Source organism: Pogoniulus pusillus, chromosome 17 (genome assembly GCF_015220805.1).
Source record: "Pogoniulus pusillus isolate bPogPus1 chromosome 17, bPogPus1.pri, whole genome shotgun sequence".
NCBI lineage: Eukaryota > Metazoa > Chordata > Aves > Piciformes > Lybiidae > Pogoniulus > Pogoniulus pusillus.
Genome location: NC_087280.1, coordinates 749,201 through 766,097, shown reverse-complemented (window position 1 = coordinate 766,097; position 16,897 = coordinate 749,201). Strand labels below are relative to the sequence as shown.

General features: G+C 62.2%; 1 protein-coding gene across 4 annotated transcripts in view; it reads right to left on the bottom strand.

Moving 5' to 3' along the window:
• Positions 1 to 16,562, bottom strand: part of CSNK1G1 (casein kinase 1 gamma 1) — a 91,139-nt gene extending 74,577 nt beyond the window's left edge. For 2 of the 4 annotated variants that reach the window (XM_064157152.1, XM_064157154.1), the window contains exon 1: positions 16,415 to 16,562. The gene's annotated coding sequence lies outside the window, so the exon portion shown is untranslated. Of the gene's footprint in view, positions 1 to 11,556; positions 11,692 to 16,414 lie in introns of those variants that run through there. The other 2 variants (XM_064157155.1, XM_064157153.1) reach the window with 2 other exon arrangements.
• Between the last annotated feature and the right edge of the window lie 335 nt (positions 16,563 to 16,897).

Sequence of the window (16,897 nt, the reverse complement as noted above, 5' to 3'; positions counted from 1 at the left end):
CCAGGCCCTCACCACTCTGGCAACAAAGACATTTCTCCTCCTCTCCAACCCAACCCTCCCCTGCCACAGCTCCAGGCCAGTTCCTCTCCTTCTCTCACCTGAGGCTGGGCAGCAGAGCCCAACCCCAGCTCACTGCAGCCTCCTCCCAGGGAGCTGCAGAGAGCAATGAGCTCTGCCCTCAGCCTCCTCTTCTCCATACCAACCCCCCCAGCTGCTGCTCCCCAGCCCTGCTCTCCAGACCCTGCCCCAGCTTTGTGCCCTTCTCTGGCCCTGCTGCAGCCCTCAGTGTCCTTCTGGGAGTGAGGGCCCAGAACTGAGCCCAGCACTCAAGCTGTGGCCCCAGCAGTGCCCAGCACAGGGCACAATCCCTGCCCTGCTCCTGCTGCCCACACCACTGCTACCTCAGAGTTCCTCACAGCTTCTCAGGACCACTGCTGGTTCTGCTCCTCCAAGCACACAGAGCTGCCCCAGGAGCTGGGCAGCTGTCTGCAGCCTAGAACCTGTGCCAGGAGCAAGCAGTCTCTGAAGGAAACCCCAAGACTCTTCTCCCAGACACGGAGCCACCAAAGAGCTGCAGCAGCCCCCAGCAGGAACTGCTGCCAGCCTGTGCCCATCAGAGCCATTAGGGAGGGAGCCTCAGCTCCTCAGAGCCACAGGGCAAAGGCACCCTGCCAGCAGGGCTAGGGAGCCAGGGCAGCTCAGGAACAGACAGGACAGGCAGCACCAAAACCTCCCCTCCTGGGCTCAGCGGCCACCAGCAGAGCCTGGCAAGCTGTGAGCACTGCCGAGCAGGGCTGCAGCTGAGCCAGCAGACCCCCCCCCCACGGGCAGGTCCTGCTCCACATCCTAGGTCCTACAACCAGCCCAGGGTGCTCAAGGCACTCCTAGAATGAGCTGGCTTGGAAGGGACTTTGAAGATGAGCTGCTTCCAAGCCCCCTGCCATGGGCAAAGCAGGCTGATCTTAAAGGCCCCTTCAGGCTTGGAACCAGATTGATCTTCAACCTTCCACCAGCTCAGCTTGCTCAAGCCTCACCCAGCCCTGCCTGCAGCACCTCCACAGCCTCCCTGGGCAGCCTCTGCCAGGCTCTCCCCACCCTCACTCTCAACACTTTCTTCCTCCTCTCCACTCTCAGTCTCCCCTCTCCCAGATCAAAGCCATTGGCCCTCAGCCTGGCACTGCCAGCCCTGGACAAAAGTCCCTCCCCAGCTCTCCTGCAGCCCTTCAGCTGCTGCAAGGCTGCTCTGAGCTCTCCCTGCAGCCTTCTCTTCTCCAGGCTGGACAGCCCCAACTCTGCCAGCCACAGCAGAGCTTCTCCAGCCTTTGAGCAGCTCTGTGGCCTCCTCTGGACTCAAGACAAATGCTGGCAGTGCCCAGCCATGCCCACACCACACAAGGTAGGACAGGCTCTCAGCACCCTCAGGGTCAAACTTCTCCCTTCCTTCTCTCCACTCTGAGTCTCCCTCTTTCAGTTGAAACCATCTCCCCCTGTCCTGCCACCACAGGCCCTGCTCAAAACTCTGTCCCCAGCTCTGATCACCTCTCGAAGCACTCAGAGGCCTCCACAAGGTCTCCCTGGAGCCTTCTCCTCTCCAGGCTGACCAAGCACAACTCTCAGCCTGGCCTCACAGCAGAGCCCTCCCAGCCCTGCCAGCACTGCTGTGGCTTCCTCTGGCCCTGCTGCAGCAGGTCCCTGTCTGTGCTGAGGGCTCCAGAGCTGCTCCAGCACTGCAGGGGGGGTCTGAGCAGAGCACAGCAGAGGGGCAGGATCCCCTCCCTGCCCCTGCTGCCCACACTGCTGGGGACCAGCCCAGGCTGCTGCTGGCTCTGGGCTGTAAGAGATAGCTGCTGCCTCCTCTGAAGCCTTTGGTGAGCACTGCTCTGTAGCAGCAGGCCCCTTGCAGACCTCCTGAACTGCATTCAGAGATGGAGTGAATGGCTGCCAAGAGCAGTGCTGGAAGCCTCAGCCAATGGTCCAACACCAAAAGCTCTCTGGCATGGCAGAGCCTCAGTGCTGCAACCACCACAGCAAAGCAGCCTTGGTGCTCTGGGGCAGACAGGAGCAGAGGAAGCCCCTGGCACACAAGGGCACAGCAAGCTGGCTACAAGACTAAATTTAGCCACCTGTGCCTCGGGCAAGTCTAAGTTATGGGAGGGAGGATCCTGGTGGAGAGCAAAGCCCTGGGCATGCTTCACTGCACTGCAAAGGATCCCAGAGGCTGAGCAAGGAGCCCCATCCCAACCCACCACACAGCCAGGCCACTGCCACACTGCTGCCAGGCTGCCCTGCTCCAGTGCTGCCAACCATGGCTGGGTTCAATGGCAGAGTGGGGAAGAGTACCTTGAGAGTTACCAGATGGGGCTTGGCAGTGCCAGAGAATGCAGGGCTTGGAAGGGACCTCTGGAGAGCATCTCTCAAGGTCACCACCTCTGCCAAACCCAAACACCTGCTTTGCTTTGCTCTCTTTCACCGCTGGCTGCTGAGGCCACATCTGGAATGCTGTGTCCAGTTCTGGGCCACTCTCCTCAAGAAGCAGCTCAGGGAAGTGCTGCAGAGAGCCCAGCCCAGAGCCAAAGCTGCTGCAGGCAGTGAACATCTCCTGTGAGGCCAGGCTGAGGCAGCTGGGGCTGGCAGCTGGCAGCAGAGGAGCCTGGGGGCTGCCCTCAGAGCTGTGCTAAAGCTGTGCAGGGGCCCAGCCAGGCTCTGCTCAGGGCTGGCCAAGGGCAGCACAAGGGGCACTGGGTGCCAGCTGGAGCACAGGAGGTGCCACAGGAACAGCAGGGAGAGCTTTGTCCCTGGGAGGGTGCTGGAGGCCTTAGGTTCCCCAATGGCTCTGCCAAGGCAGAGCTCCAGCAGCTCCCACAGGAACACAGCCCGGGGGGGAGTGCCTGCAGAGATGGAGGCTCCAGCACCTCTCCAGGCAGCCTGCTCCAGGCCTCCAGCACCCTTCAGTTACAAAGGAGCTCCACCTAAACAGCAGAGGCACTTCAGCTTCTAGTTGTGCCCAGTGCCCCTTGGCCTGGGCACCACTGGGCTCTCCCTGCTGACAGCCACCCCTGAAGAGTCGATCAGCACTGAGCAGGTGCCCCTCAGGCTGCTCCTCTCCAGCCTGAACAGCCCAACTCAGCCTTCCCCCCACAGAGGTGTTCAGCCCCCTCAGCAGCTCTGCTGCCCCTTGCTGTGCCCTCTCCAGCCCTTCCTCCCTGCCCCTTACAGGGTGCCTTGGGCTAGAGGGAGCCATGAAGATTACCTAGTTCCAAGCCCCCACACAGGCAAAGCCAGGGATTAGGTAACCTTCAATCTTCCACCAGCCCAGGCTGCCCAAGGCCTCCCCCACCTGGCCTGCAACACCCCCAGGCAGGAGGCAGCCTCAGCCTCCCTGGGCAGCCTGTGCCAGGCTCTCACCACCCTCACACTCCAGAACTTCTTCCTCAGCTCCAGTCCTGCCCTGCTCTGCCTCAGCTCCAAACCATTGCCCTTGGCTGTCTCTAGACCCCCTCAGCAAAGGTCTCTCTGCAGCCTTCGTGGGACCCTTTCAGGTGCTAGAATGGAATCTACCCCCAGGGCAAAGAAAGTCCAGGAGCTGGGTTTGGAGACAGTGCTGTGGAGCATCTCCACCTGCCTGGGACCTGCCAAGAGCCTGAGGAACCCCTCTGGGCAAGAGACCCCAGGCAGGGCCAGCAGCTCAGCCACACCAGGCAGGGTGAGCAGAAGGGCTCCTGCAGGAGATGAGGAGCAGCTGTGGCCCCAGCAGGCACCTGCAGGCCACAGCCCAGCTGCTGGAGGCTGTGCAGGCAGCTGGTGGCACCGCAGGGCCCTGTGCCCATGGGCTGCTGGTGGCCTGGATGACCCTGGAGGCTCTTCCACGCAAACAACTCCGTGAGGCTGCGGCAGGCTCCCTGCACGCAGCTGCTCGCACAGCCCCACCTGGCTCTGGCAGGAGGCTGCCAGCGCCCCCAGTGCCCCACGCTGCAGCAGGCACACTCAGCTACCTCCACACCCTGCCCCCCCCACACCTGCAGCACGCAGTGTCCTGCAGAAGACAGGACAGGACAAGAGCTCCCAAAGCCTCACATCCCTAGTCCCAGACCTTGCCCAGGGAAGGCTCCCTGGCAGCTCTCTAGGAACAACCCAAGCCCAGCACTGTGCCCACTCAGTGCAGACCAATGCCCAGGGCTGCAGGCAGGTCTGGAGCCCAGGCTCAGGAGTGGATCCTAACCCCTGAGCACATCAACTGCAGCAGATGTACCCCCAGGAGCAGAGCTCCCAAGGCTGCTGCTGTACCCAGTGCCACTGGAACTGCAGCCTGGGCACTGCCAGCACCACGCAGAGCTTCTGTGGCACAGGGAACCTAAGAAAGCCTTCCCAGAGAGAGGGCAGCTGGGGGCAGCATCAGAGACTGAGGTGATGCAGGCCTGAGCTCAGCTGCAGGATGCACAGACTCATACAGCAGTTTAGACTGGAAGTGACCTTCAGCATCATCCAGTGCCAACCCAGGCACCTGCCTCCAGCCCAGGCTGCTCAAGGCCTCACCCAGCCTGGCTGCAAGACCTCCAGGCAGGCGGCAGCCACAGCCTCCCTGGGCAGCCTCTGCCAGGCTCTCCCCACCCTCACTCTCAACACTTTCTTCCTCCTCTCCACTCTCAGTCTCCCCTCTCCCAGATCAAAGCCATTGGCCCTTGGCCTGACACTCCCAGCCCTTGCCAGGAGTTCCTCCCCAGCTCTCCTGGAGCCCTTCAGCTGCTGCAAGGCTGCTCTGAGCTCTCCCTGCAGCCTTCTCTTCTCCAGGCTGAACAGCCCCAACTCTGCCAGCCTGTCCCCACAGGGGAGATTCTCCATCCCTCTGATCACCTCCATGGCCTCCTCTGGACCCTCTCCAGCAGCTCCAGGTCCCTCTTGTGCTGGGGGCCCCAGAGCTGGAGGCAGTGCTGCAGGCACAGCTGGCTCTGGGCTGGGAGCAGTGCTGGCTGCTGGGCACTCTGGCACCAACTGACACCCCCAAGGCCTTCTCCTCCAGGCTGCTCTCTACGACTCCTCACTCAGCCTCAGTTTGTCCTGACCCAGGTGCAGGATCTTGCCCTTGACCTTGCTGACCTTCACGAGGTTGGTTTGGGCCAAACTCTGCAGCCTGTCCAAGTCCCTCTGGACGGATCCTTCCCAGCAGTGTCTCAGCCACACCACACAGCTTGGTGTCATCTCCAGGCCTGCCGAGGCTGCCTCACTGCCACTGCCCATCTTGCTGAGCAGGACAATGAGCAGCACTGGGCACAGTGCAGGCACTAGGGGACACCACTGGGCACTGCTCTGCATCTGGACACTCAGCCATTGGCCACAGCTCTGAGTGCAGCCCTGCAGGCAGTTCCTTCCCCAGCCAGTGCCCACCCCTCAGCTCCATGCTTTTCCAGCTTGGTGACCAGGATGCCCTGTGGGACAGTGCCAAGCACTTCACACAAGCCCAGGAGGATCACTGAGAGAACCTGAGAGCCTCCAAGCCACCTAAGCTGGCAGTGCTGCCAAGGCAGTTGAGGCAGCCATGGCTGGCAAGGCAGGACTGCAACCAGGGACTCAGCAGCTGTTGGGGGCAGGAGAACCTCAGTGCCTGCTGGGGGCACACAGAGCACATCTGCTGGAAAGCTTCCTTGACAGCCTCAGTGCCCCCTCCCAGCCCACACCAGTGCTGGGACCCAGTCAAAACACCAGTGGCAGGAAGGGCTCCAGGAGCCTCCAAAATGTGAGGCCTTTGAAGTGCAACCTGGACTTGAAAGAGGCAACTACAAAGGCTGAGGCCTCTGCCTCATTAACATAAGAGTTTGCAGCTCCTTCAGCTTCATTTGTTCACTCAAATTTGCTCCTTTAAGCTGCAGGAAACGAAAACAGGCTGAGAAAGAAGCCTTGCAGGGTACCAGGGGAGACAGTTAGAAGGTACCTGAGGACAAGCAGACAGATTCAGAGACTGCACTGGGCTGGAAGGGCCCCAAAGGGCATCTCACCCAGCCCCTGCACCCAGCAGGGACACCTCCAGCTGCAGCAGGCTGCACAGGGACACAGCCAGGCTGATCCTCAGTGTCTCCAGGGATGGAGCCTCCAGCACAGCCCTGGGCAGCCTGTACCAGTGTCTGCCCACCCTCACTCTGCACAGCTTCCTCCTCATGCCCAACCTAACTCTGCCCTGCTCCAGTTCCAAACCACTGCCCTCAGCCTGTCCCCACAGCCCCTCCTGAGCAGTCCCTGCCCAGCCTGCAGCTCCCCTGCAGACACTGAGCTGCAGCTCTGAGCTCTGCCTGCAGCCTTCTCCTCTCCAGGCTGAGCAGCCCCAACTCTGCCAGCCTGCCTGCACAGAGAAGGGTCTCTAGCCCTCTGAGCATCTTGGTGGCCTCCTCTGGACCCACTGCAGCAGCTCCAGGTCCGTCATGCTGAGTTGGTGTGGCTATTTCCACAGCCAAGATGTGACCCCAGCTGCAGGCAGAGCAGAGCAGGGGCTGAGGCAAAGCCGAGGCAGGTTTCAGCCTCAGAAGCACCCAAGATGTTCTGCAGAGGCAGATCCTGACCTGAGCTCTACACCAAATGGCTTCTGGCAACACAGCTTCAAGAAACTCAGCCTGGAGAGGAGAAGGCTGCAGGGAGAGCTCAGAGCAGCCTTGCAGCAGCTGAAGGGCTGCAGGAGAGCTGGGGAGGAACTCCTGGCAAGGGCTGGGAGTGCCAGGGCAAGGGCCAATGGCTTGGAGCTGGGAGAGGGGAGACTGAGAGTGGAGAGGAGAAACTGTTGAGAGTGGAGATGGGGAGAGACTGGCAGAGGCTGCCCAGGGAGGCTGTGGCTGCCAGCTTCTCTGGAGGTGTTGCAGGCCAGGCTGGGTGAGGCCTTGGGCACTCTGGGCTGGAGGGGGCTGGAACTGGATGCTCTAAGGTCTGCTGGCAGCCAGCCCACGCCGTGGCTCCGGACGTGTCAGGCTGGCTGGCTCCATGCAGCTCAAGCTGCCTTCTCCTAAAAGTCATTCCACTGCCCCTCAGTGCAGGGGGCCTCCAGGGCTGCCCCAAAAGAGCAGCTCAGCAGAACCCAAGGGTTCCAGAGCTTTCCCAGCACCATCCTGGCCAGCAGCACCTCCCCAGGCTGTATCAACAGACATTAAAACATGGAGAGGACAGGAACTACTCAGGGCACTGAATAAATCATGTGGGCTCCTCTAATGTACAGTGTGCAGCATGGCCAGAGCTGGGGCAGACAGCAGAAATGGGACAGCATCACAAGAACAAAACAACAGAGAGCAGAGATGCTGCTGCAAAGGAACCTTTTCTTCTTCGGAAGCAGCTGGGATTTTCCCAGGGAAACGGCACCCAGCAGGGAGCTGAGTGCTGGCTGCAGCCAGAGCAGGGAGAGCAGGGAGGGGACCTGCCCCTCTGCTCTGACCTCACCTGCAGCACTGCCTGCGGCTCTGGGGCCCCAGCACAAGAGGGACCTGGAGCTGCTGGAGAGGGGCCAGAGGAGTCCATGGAGATGCTCAGAGACTGGAGAAGCTCTGCTGTGGGGACAAGGTGGGAGAGTTGGGGCTGCTCAGCCTGGAGAAGAGAAAGGAGAGCTCAGCCTTGAGGTAGCTGAAAGGCTGCAGCCTTCCTGGGGCTCCTAGAGATATTAAAGACCCAAGGCTGCTGGAGAGGGGCCAGAGGAGACCACAGATGCCATCAGAGGGCTGGAGAAGCTCTGCTGTGGGGACGCTGGAGAAGAGAAGGCTGCAGGGAGAGCTCAGAGCAGACTTGCAGCAGCTGAAGGGCTGCAGGAGAGCTGGGGAGGGACTTTTGTCCAGGGCTGGCAGTGCCAGGCTGAGGCCCAATGGCTTTGATCTGGGAAAGGGGAGACTGAGAGTAGAGAGGAAGAAAGTGTTGAGAGTGAGGGTGGGGAGAGCCTGGCAGAGGCTGCCCAGGGAGGCTGTGGAGGTGCTGCAGGCCAGCACCCTGGGCCGGTGGAAGATTGAGGATCACCTGGTTCCAAGCCCCCTGCTATCAGCAAAGCCCATGGCAGAGAGCTTGGAACTGGATGATCTTCCATGTTCTTTCCAACCTAACTCGTACAAGGAGTGCCCTGAGCACCCTGGGCTGGTGGGAGGTGTCCCTGCCCACGGCAGGGGATGGCACTGGCTGATCTTTGGGGTCCCTGCCAACCCAAGCCACTCAGTGAGGGACAAGCAGCAGGCCAGCAGAAGCAGGCAGCAGAGCAGCTTTCCCACCTCACCACTGAACAGCCCAGTCCCTGCAGCAAATGCCAGCAGAAGCAAATCCAAAGGCATTCAATTGTCTTGCAGAAAGCAGAAGCTGTCAGGCTCATCTCCAGGGCAGCTCTGCTGTCAGCTCCTCAGGCTGCTATTATCTGGCAGAGATTTGCTCACAGATGAGCAACCCGAAACAGAAGCTTCTGACAGGTAAGAGACAGAGATTTATGGCAGAAGAGGAGCTGCTCTGAAGAGATGCTATAGCCAGGAAGGAAGCCAGGAGGACATGGTGGTGAGCTGACACTGGTGGCTTTCCTTGCTGGGGTGGCCAAGGTTTGGACAAGAGAAGCCTTGGAAAGGTTGTGTCTGCTGGAGCAGCAACCAGAGAGGTGCTGTGGCAGATGTTTAGAGAGGCTGGAGGAGATGGTTCAGTGGTGACCTGTGCCAGGCTCTCCCCACCCTCACTCTCAACACTTTCTTCCTCTCTACTCTCAGTCTCCCCTTTCCCAGATCAAAGCCATTGGCCCTCAGCCTGCCACTGCCAGCCCTGGACAAAAATCCCTCCCCAGCTCTCCTGGAGCCCTTCAGCTACCACAAGGCTGAGCTCTCCTTTCTCTTCTCTGGGCTGGACAGTCCCAACTCTCCCAGCCTGGCCCCACAGCAGAGCTTCTCCAGCCTCTGAGCATCTCCATCACCTCCACTGGACCCTCTCCAGCAGCTCCAGGTCCCTCTTGTGCTGGGGCCCCAGAGCCACAGGCAGTGCTCAGGTGAGGGCTGAGCAGAGCAGAGGGGCAGAATCCCCTCCCTGTGCTGCTGCTCTCCCTGGGCTGGGAGCAGTGCTGGCTGCTGGGCAGCCTGTTCCCAGCGCCCGGGAATCAAGGCACTGCTGAGAGAGGCTGCAGAGGGGCAGCAGCAGCGGCAGAGCCAGGATGGGAGGATGACAACCCCACAGCAGAGCTCCCCCAGGCTCTGATCACCATAGACTGCAGCCCTCAATAGTCTCAGCTCTTCACAGGTCAAGGTGCTCACTGCAGTGACCCCAGGACCTCTGCAGCACTCCAGAGGCTGCAGTGACACCCTGCAGAGCAGCCTCCTAACTCACCCAGGGAAGGAGCTGCTCCCTATGGCCCACAGAGGTCCAGCTACAGCTCATTCTACAGCTCTTGAGGTGCTGAAGTCCTTGGGAATTGGCTTCCCTCCCCCAGCAGCTTGCACACAGCTGCCCCACGCCTGCTGCCTCTCTCCCTGCTTTCCTCAAGTGGCAGGGGAGCCTCTGATCTGGACTGCAAGCACCTCTGGGAGGGGGCTGCTTCATTCCATCCTCCTTGTACAGGCTTCCAGTTGTCCCAAAGCCTTCTCAGTCTCTAAGGGATGCAAGGCTGAGTGTGGGAGCCATGCTCTGAGGGGCTGCACACAGCCCTTGGCCACTGCCTTCCTACTCTCAACCAGTTTTGCTTGCAGCTCATGGAGCAACAGGACATGAGGTAATGGCTCCAGCCAGGCCAAGGCTCCAGCGACCTGGGCTGGTGGAAGATTGAAGGTCAGCTACTCCCAAGCCTGAAGGGACCTTGAAGATCACCCAGTTCCAAGCCCCCTGCCATGTGCAAAGCCCATGGGGGCTTGGAACTGGGTGATCTTCAAGGTCCCTTCCAACCCAACTCATTCTGTGAGCACCCTGGTTGGTGGGAGGTGATCCCAGAGGGTTGGAACTGGATGGTCTGTAAGGTCCCTTCCATTCCAGGAGCCTCTGAAGCAGGCTCCTCAGTGCCTAATGAGCACTCCAAGCCTGCACCTCAGCTGCCCTTTCTCTCCCTCCTGCAGCAAGGACTCAAGATGCTACCCAGCCCCTCAAGACTGGTCCTACTCTAAGCACTTTGGGTTGGAAGGGACCTCTGAAGGGCATCTGGTAAAGTGTAGAGGGGACACAAGTGGTGACTGCCTCCCTGAGCCTGCAGCAGAGAGCATTTTGGCTTTCTCCAACAGGAGGTTCAGGCCAGAGCAATGTCTCCACGAGAGCCCTGCCAGGAGATGCCTCTGGAACTTGGACTTGGAACTGGATGGACCTTCAAGGTCCCTTCCAAGCCAACTCACTCTAGGAGTGCCTTGAGCACCCTGGGCTGGTGGAGGTGTCCTTGCCCATGGCAGGGGGGTTGGATCTGGATGATCTTCAAAGTCCCCTCCAACCCGAGCCACCCTACTCTGTGACTCTCTGATCTGGTCTGAAATAGCTCCAAGTGATTCCTCCCCAGCAGAGGGTGAGAGGAGCAGCAGCTCCTGCCCCCACCTGCACGAGAAGCTGGTGCAGCACAGCTGGCAGCCCCTGGTGAGAAGCAGTGGAAGCTGCTCAGGGCTGGGCAGGAAGGAGGAGGAAGCTGATGAGAAGACCTTGTGTAGCTTTCCTAGCAAAGCAGGGGTTAAAAAGGCAGGGTTTGGGACAGGGTCATTAGACAACATCATCTTAACCTTGAACCTGTGGTCTGCACCCCATGTGCTGAGCTTGGCCATCTCCACCCTCCCTGCTTGAGCCCAGCAAGGCTTCAGGCGGCAGAAGAGCTCTCTGGTGACAAAGTGCCAGCAGCCACCTCACCCCCAGCTGGTGCAAGAGGAGCCTGGGGCAGCCCCTGCAGAGCTGCTGGGGTACAGCTGCACCAGCACAGCTGCAGCAACACAAGAGGCACCACAGCGAGAGGCGAACTGAAGAAGGGAACAGAGGGCAAATCCTACTGCACCCCACGAAGGCAGATGGCAGAGTGGGCAGGGTGGGCTCTCTGCCATCGTCCTGTGCAGCTGCCAGCCTGGAGTGACAGAAGCAGGAGTAGCTACAGGGCAAGATCCTGCAGAATGCCTGGGAAAGCAGAACTCTGCAGGATGAGAGGGGAAAATCCTGCACAGAGATAACTGAGTGAGAAACAAGAAGAAAGGGAAGGGGCAGGAAAGGCAGCGTGGGGCAGGAAAGGCAGCATGGGGCAGCCTGGCAGAGGAGAGGAAGGGGCAGGGAGGGCAGCGTGGGACAGCCTGGCAGAGGAGAGGAAGGGGCAGGGAGGGCTGTGTGGGGCAGCCTGGCAGAGGAGAGGAAGGGGCAGGGAGGGCAGCGTGGGGCAGCCTGGCAGAGGAGAGCACTCCAAGGCTCTGCTCAACCCCAGCGAGCTGTGCAGCAGAAGGCAGTGCTAAGATCCAACATTTGCTCCTCTGAATAATTCAGCAGCAGCAGTAAATATGAGCAGTGGCTCCCAGGGATTGCAGTAAAGTCTCGTGACAGGAGTGGGTGAACCCAACCAGGAACCCCCACCCCAACTGCCACCCACAGCAGCAGGCTGGGCTCCCACTCGGGACACGGCCCTCAGCCTCTGCTCACCTGGGTGCTTCTGGTGGTTTTGGACACTCCTGGTCCTCCTCCTGGTCTCCTCTCTCCTGCTGGGCTGCAGAGCAGCTGAGAAGTGGCCTCAGTGCTCAGTGTGCAGCTTGGTGCCTCTGCGCCAGGCAGGGGGCACAAATCTAAGGAGAAGGCAGTCGCAGAGTGGCTCAGGTTGGGAGGGACCTCAGAGCCCATCTGCTCCAAGCCCCTGCCATGCCCAGGGACACCTCTCACCTAGACTCAGCTGCCCAAGGCCTCATCCAGCCTGGCCTTGAGCACCCCCAGGCAGGAGGCAGCCACAGCCTCCCTGGACAGCCTGTGCCAGGCTCTCACCACCCTCACACTGCAGAGCTTCTTCCTCAGCTCCAGTCCAGCCCTGCTCTGCCTCAGCTCCAAACCATTCCCCTTGGCCAGGCTCAGACTCCCTCAGCAGAAGTCTCTCTGCAGCCTTCCTGCAGGATCCCTTCAGGCACTGGCAGCAGCTCTGAGGTCACCCTGGAGTCCTTCTCTTCCCCAGGCTGCACCCCCCCAGCTCCCTCAGCCTGTGCTCACAGCACGGTGGAGGTCACTAAATGAGAGTCCCTGAGCCAGGGAGGTGCTCAGCTGCAGGCAAAAGAGCAAACAAAGCTGAGCTCCCCCAGACCAGACCTGCTGTGGCTGCCTGCTCCCCGCCCCAGGCATCTGCTGCTGGTTAGCACCGAAGCAGGACACCAGGCCAGATGGATTCCTGGTCTCATCTGGCAGCACTTTGGAAGGCATTATCCAGGATTTCATCTGTTAACCTGAGAACAGGCAGCAGCTGACTGCTTCCGAGCTGCAAATGGGCTTAAAACCCACAAGAAAGGGCAAGCTGAGTGTAGGGGGGGCAGGAAGTGGCTGTGGACGAGGCTGCACTCAGGAGCTCACCCAGCTCACAGCTTCCCTTGCCATGCAGCTCTGGGAGCCTGCCTGCTGGTTCGCTCCCACCAGGAGGTTCTGCAGCAGCGGCTTGGGCAGAGGAAGCCAAATCACTGTCAACAGAGAGAAAAGCTCCAGTGGAAAGAGAGAGATGTGCTGGGGCACTTCAGAGGCCACCAGAAATGGTACCAGCAAAGCTCTGCAGTGCCACCAGAAAGAGAGACGCAGGCAGTCAGCTTGGCACAGTCACCAAACCCACCAAGAGGTGAAGTGGCACAGACAGTCCCTGCAACACTGGGAGCCCTGCCCTGCCATCCAGAGGCCTCAGGGATTAGCCTGAAGCAGACACGGGCACAGGAGAGACCAAAAGAGGGCCTGGGAAGGAGCGATTGGGAGGCAGGTTGGTTTGGCAACCACGAGCTGAGAGCTTCCTGCAAGCAGCAAAGGGCAGAGGAGAGGCACGAAGTGGCCACGGCAAGGAATGCCCTGTGAGAATCTGCTGCAAGCTGCTAACCAGGACGGCCAGAAGAGAACTTCCAGCACGAAGAAGACACAACAAGAAGCCTAAAGTGGCCTAAAGCCACAAGGACTTCAGGCCAGCAGCTGCAAGTGCCCTGCCACAGGCTGGCAGGGCGAGGCAGAGAGCTTGCAGCAGCTCCTGGGCAAGGGAAAGGCACCAGCTGGACACTCTGCTGGGGCCGGCAGCAGGCAGGCAGGGGGCAGGCAGGGGGCAGGCAGTGCGTGAAGAGAGGCTGAGGCAGCGCTGCGGGGGGGGGCGCAGAGCCCTGGTCCCTGGAGCCACAGAACGCCTCGGGTTGGAAGGGACCTCCAAGAGCCTCCCAGCCGTGGGCAGGGACACCAAGCAGCCTCTAACGTCCCAGTGAACTCAGCACCACTTCTGCCAGCTGTCCCGGGGTACCAGCACACCAGCAGGCACAACTTCACCACCACCACTCCTTCCCACAGCCCCCCACACCCCTCCCCACAGCCCCCCACACCCCTCAGGTCGTTGGGGTTTTGGTTTGGAGTTTTTTTAGCTCCACCTAGAGTCACATTTTCTGCACACTATGACACTTAAAGCCCTGTCTCTGCCTGGTGACAGCTTGCCAGAAGTCCCCTTCCCAACGCTGGTCACTCTCCTCTTGCAGACACTCAGCAGTATGGGCTGCAGCCAGAGCAGTGTGGGCAGCAGGGCAGCAGAGGGGACTGTGCCCCTTGGCTCTGCTCAGACCTCTCCTCCACTGCTGCTGTCCTCAGCACAGGAAGGACACAGAGCTGCTGGGGTGAGGCCAAAGGAGGCCACAAAGATGCTCCAAGGGCTGGAGCAGCTCTGCTGTGAGCACAGGCTGAGGGAGCTGGGGGGCTGCAGCCTGCAGAGAAGATGGCTCCAGGGGCACCTCAGAGCTGCTGCCAGTGCCTGAAGGGAGCCTGCAGGAAGGCTGCAGATGGACACTTCCTGGAAGTGTCCAGAGACAGCCAAGGGCAATGGTTTGGAGCTGAGGCAGAGCAGGACTGGAGCTGAGGAAGAAGCTCTGCGGTGTGAGGGTGGTGAGAGCCTGGCACAGGCTGCAGCTGCCTCCTGCCTGGGGGTGTTGCAGGCCAGTCTGGATGAGGCTTTGAGTCTAGGTGAGAGGTGTCCCTGGGCATGGCAGGGGCTTGGAGCAGAGAGGCTGAAAGGTCACTTCCAGCCTGAGCCATTCTACCAGCCCGAGCCATTCTACCAGCCCATGACCTCCAGCTCAGCCCTGGCTCCAGCCCCAGCCCATCTTCGCTGGGCGAGGAGCACTCTGTGCATCCCTGCACCACCACACGAGGCAGCTCCAGTTCTCCCTCCAGAAATGTCTCAGCCCCGGGCAGCACTTGCAGAACTTCTGCAGCAGGCAGGCAGGGAGGATCTCCCCAAACTCCGAACTCAAAAAGGTGCCCCTGGGTGAAGGAGCAGGGGAGGCTTGCAAAGAGCTTCTCCAGCAGAGCAGAGCTGAGGCTCCTGGGCTCAGCCACCGTCCCCTGCCGGCAGGGTGACAGAGCCTGGTCCTCAGGGCACAGCCCCACCAGGCTGCGCAGGAGATGGGCTCCGGAGGGAACTCCCAGCGGGGCACCAGGGGAGAGGGCAGGCGCCGGGGAGCGGCAGCCCAAGCTGGCTGCGCACAGCGCTGAGCTCCCTGACACGCACCGAGCCTGAGCTCCCTGACACGCACCGAGCCTGAGCTCCCTGACACGCACCGAGCCTGAGCTCCCTGACACGCACCGAGCCTGAGCTCCCTGACACGCACCGAGCCTGAGCTCCCTGACACGCACCGAGCCTGAGCTCCCTGACACGCACCGAGCCTGAGCTCCCTGACACGCACCGAGCCTGAGCTCCCTGACACGCACCGAGCCTGAGCTCACAGCCACGGCACGGCCGGCAGGGAGGCGAGCACCCCGCGGGGGCCGGGAGGGATGGCCAGCAGACTGCAGGCTCGGACCCGGCACTTCTACCAGCGAGGGATGCCACAGCACCACAGAACGGGCTGGGCTGGAAGGGACCTATTTAGCTCCAACCCCCTGCCAGGGGCAGGGACACCTCCCTCCAGCCCAGGTTGCTCAAGGCCTCACCCAGCCTGGCCTGCAACACCTCCCTGGCACTCACAGCCTCCCTGGGCAGCCTCTGCCAGGCTCTCCCCACCCTCACTCTCAACAGTTTCTTCCTCCTCTCCACTCTCAGTCTCCCTCTCCCAGATCAAAGCCATTGGCCCTCAGCCTGCCACTGCCAGCCCTGGACAAAAATCCCTCCCCAGCTCTCCTGGAGCCCTTCAGCTACCACAAGGCTGAGCTCTCCTTTCTCTTCTCCGGGCTGGACAGTCCCAACTCTCCCAGCCTGTCCCCACAGCAGAGCTTCTCCAGCCTCTGATCACTTCCATGGCCTCCTCTGGTCCCTCTCCAGCAGCTCCAGGTCCCTCTTGTGCTGGGGCCCCAGAGCCGCAGGCAGTGCTCAGGTGAGGGCTGAGCAGAGCAGCAGAATCCCCTCCCTGTGCTGCTGCTCTCCCTGCTCTGGCTGCAGCCAGCACAGAGCTGGCTCTGGGCTGGGAGCAGTGCTGGCTGCTGGGCAGCCTCTTCCCAGCTGCTGATTTCCAGCGCCCGGGAATCAAGGCACTGCTGAGAGAGGCTGCAGAGGGGCGGCAGCAGCGGCAGAGCCAGGACGGGAGGATGACAACCCCACAGCAGCCTGGACAAGACGCTGAACGCCGAGCACGGAAGCTTCACCCCGTGCCGAAGCGCACACACGGATCTGTGCCGCGGTCCCACCCGCGGGGGCAGACTCAGCTTCTTCACAGGGAGAGTCGCCAGAGGAGTCACCGGGGAGCTCCGAGGCCCTCGGCCCGGGAGCAAGCTCCCAAACCACCTAACCCTGCAGGCCCTCCCTCAGCACCTGTCCCGCCCACGGCTCCTGCCACGGACCAGCACCACGGACCAGAGCCCAGAGCCGTGTCCCACCCGAGACGTTTGTCAGTCTGCACCCCTCGGCACGGAGCCACCCTGCCAACTGCTGCCCGACCCGACGGACACGGAAAGCCTCCCCTGGAGAGGTGCTGCGGGGTGCCGCTGCCCTCACCGCCCGGCTCCCCGCCACCAGGCGCTCCCGGAGCCCGGCTCAGCCACCAGCCGGCCTCGCACGGGGGTCTCTGGGGCCATTTCAGGGAAGCTCCGCGGCCCCCAGCGCCGCCCCCTGCCCTCCCCGGTTTGTCTCCCGGCCCCGCTCGGCTCCTCCGCCCGACTGCAGCCTTTCCCGTCGGGAAACCCGCAGCCGCTCCCCCTCCATCGGCGGTGGGCTGACTCGACAAGCGCTACGGAGCCTCCTCTTCCTCCACCGCCGCGGGAGGCGCGGCTCCGGGAAGGCGACCGGGCCGCGCCGCCGAGCGAAGCATCCGCCCCCGCCGCCGCCCGGATCCCGCAGCGACGGCGGCGCCGCCACCCCACTTACCCTGAGCGCTCGTCGCTGCTGGGGCGGCGCTGGGCTCCCCGGGCCGGGCCCGCCGCTGCTCTCCCCGGGCCCGCCGCTGCTCTCCCCGGGCCCCACCGCTGCTCTCCTCCCCGGACCCCGCCGCTGCTCTCCTCCCCGGGTCCGCCGCCGCTCTCCCGGGCCCCGCCGCCGCTCTCCCGGGCCCCGCCGCCGCTCTCCCCCCCGGGCCCCGCCGCCGCTCTCCTTCCCGGGGCCGCCGCCGCTCTCCCGGGCCCCGCCGCCGCTCTCCTCCCCGGGCCCCGCCGCTGCTCTCCTCCCCGGGGCCGCCGCCGCTCTCCCGGGCCCCGCCGCGGCTCCTCCCTCCGCCGCTCTCAACGGGGAGGGCCCAACCCGGAAGCGTTCGCGGCCTGACCCCGCCCCCGGCGGCGCCGCCCTATGGCAGCAGCGCGCGCGCGCCGCCAGCAAGCACTTCCGGGGGCGCGCGGCCACGCCCTAGCGACCGCG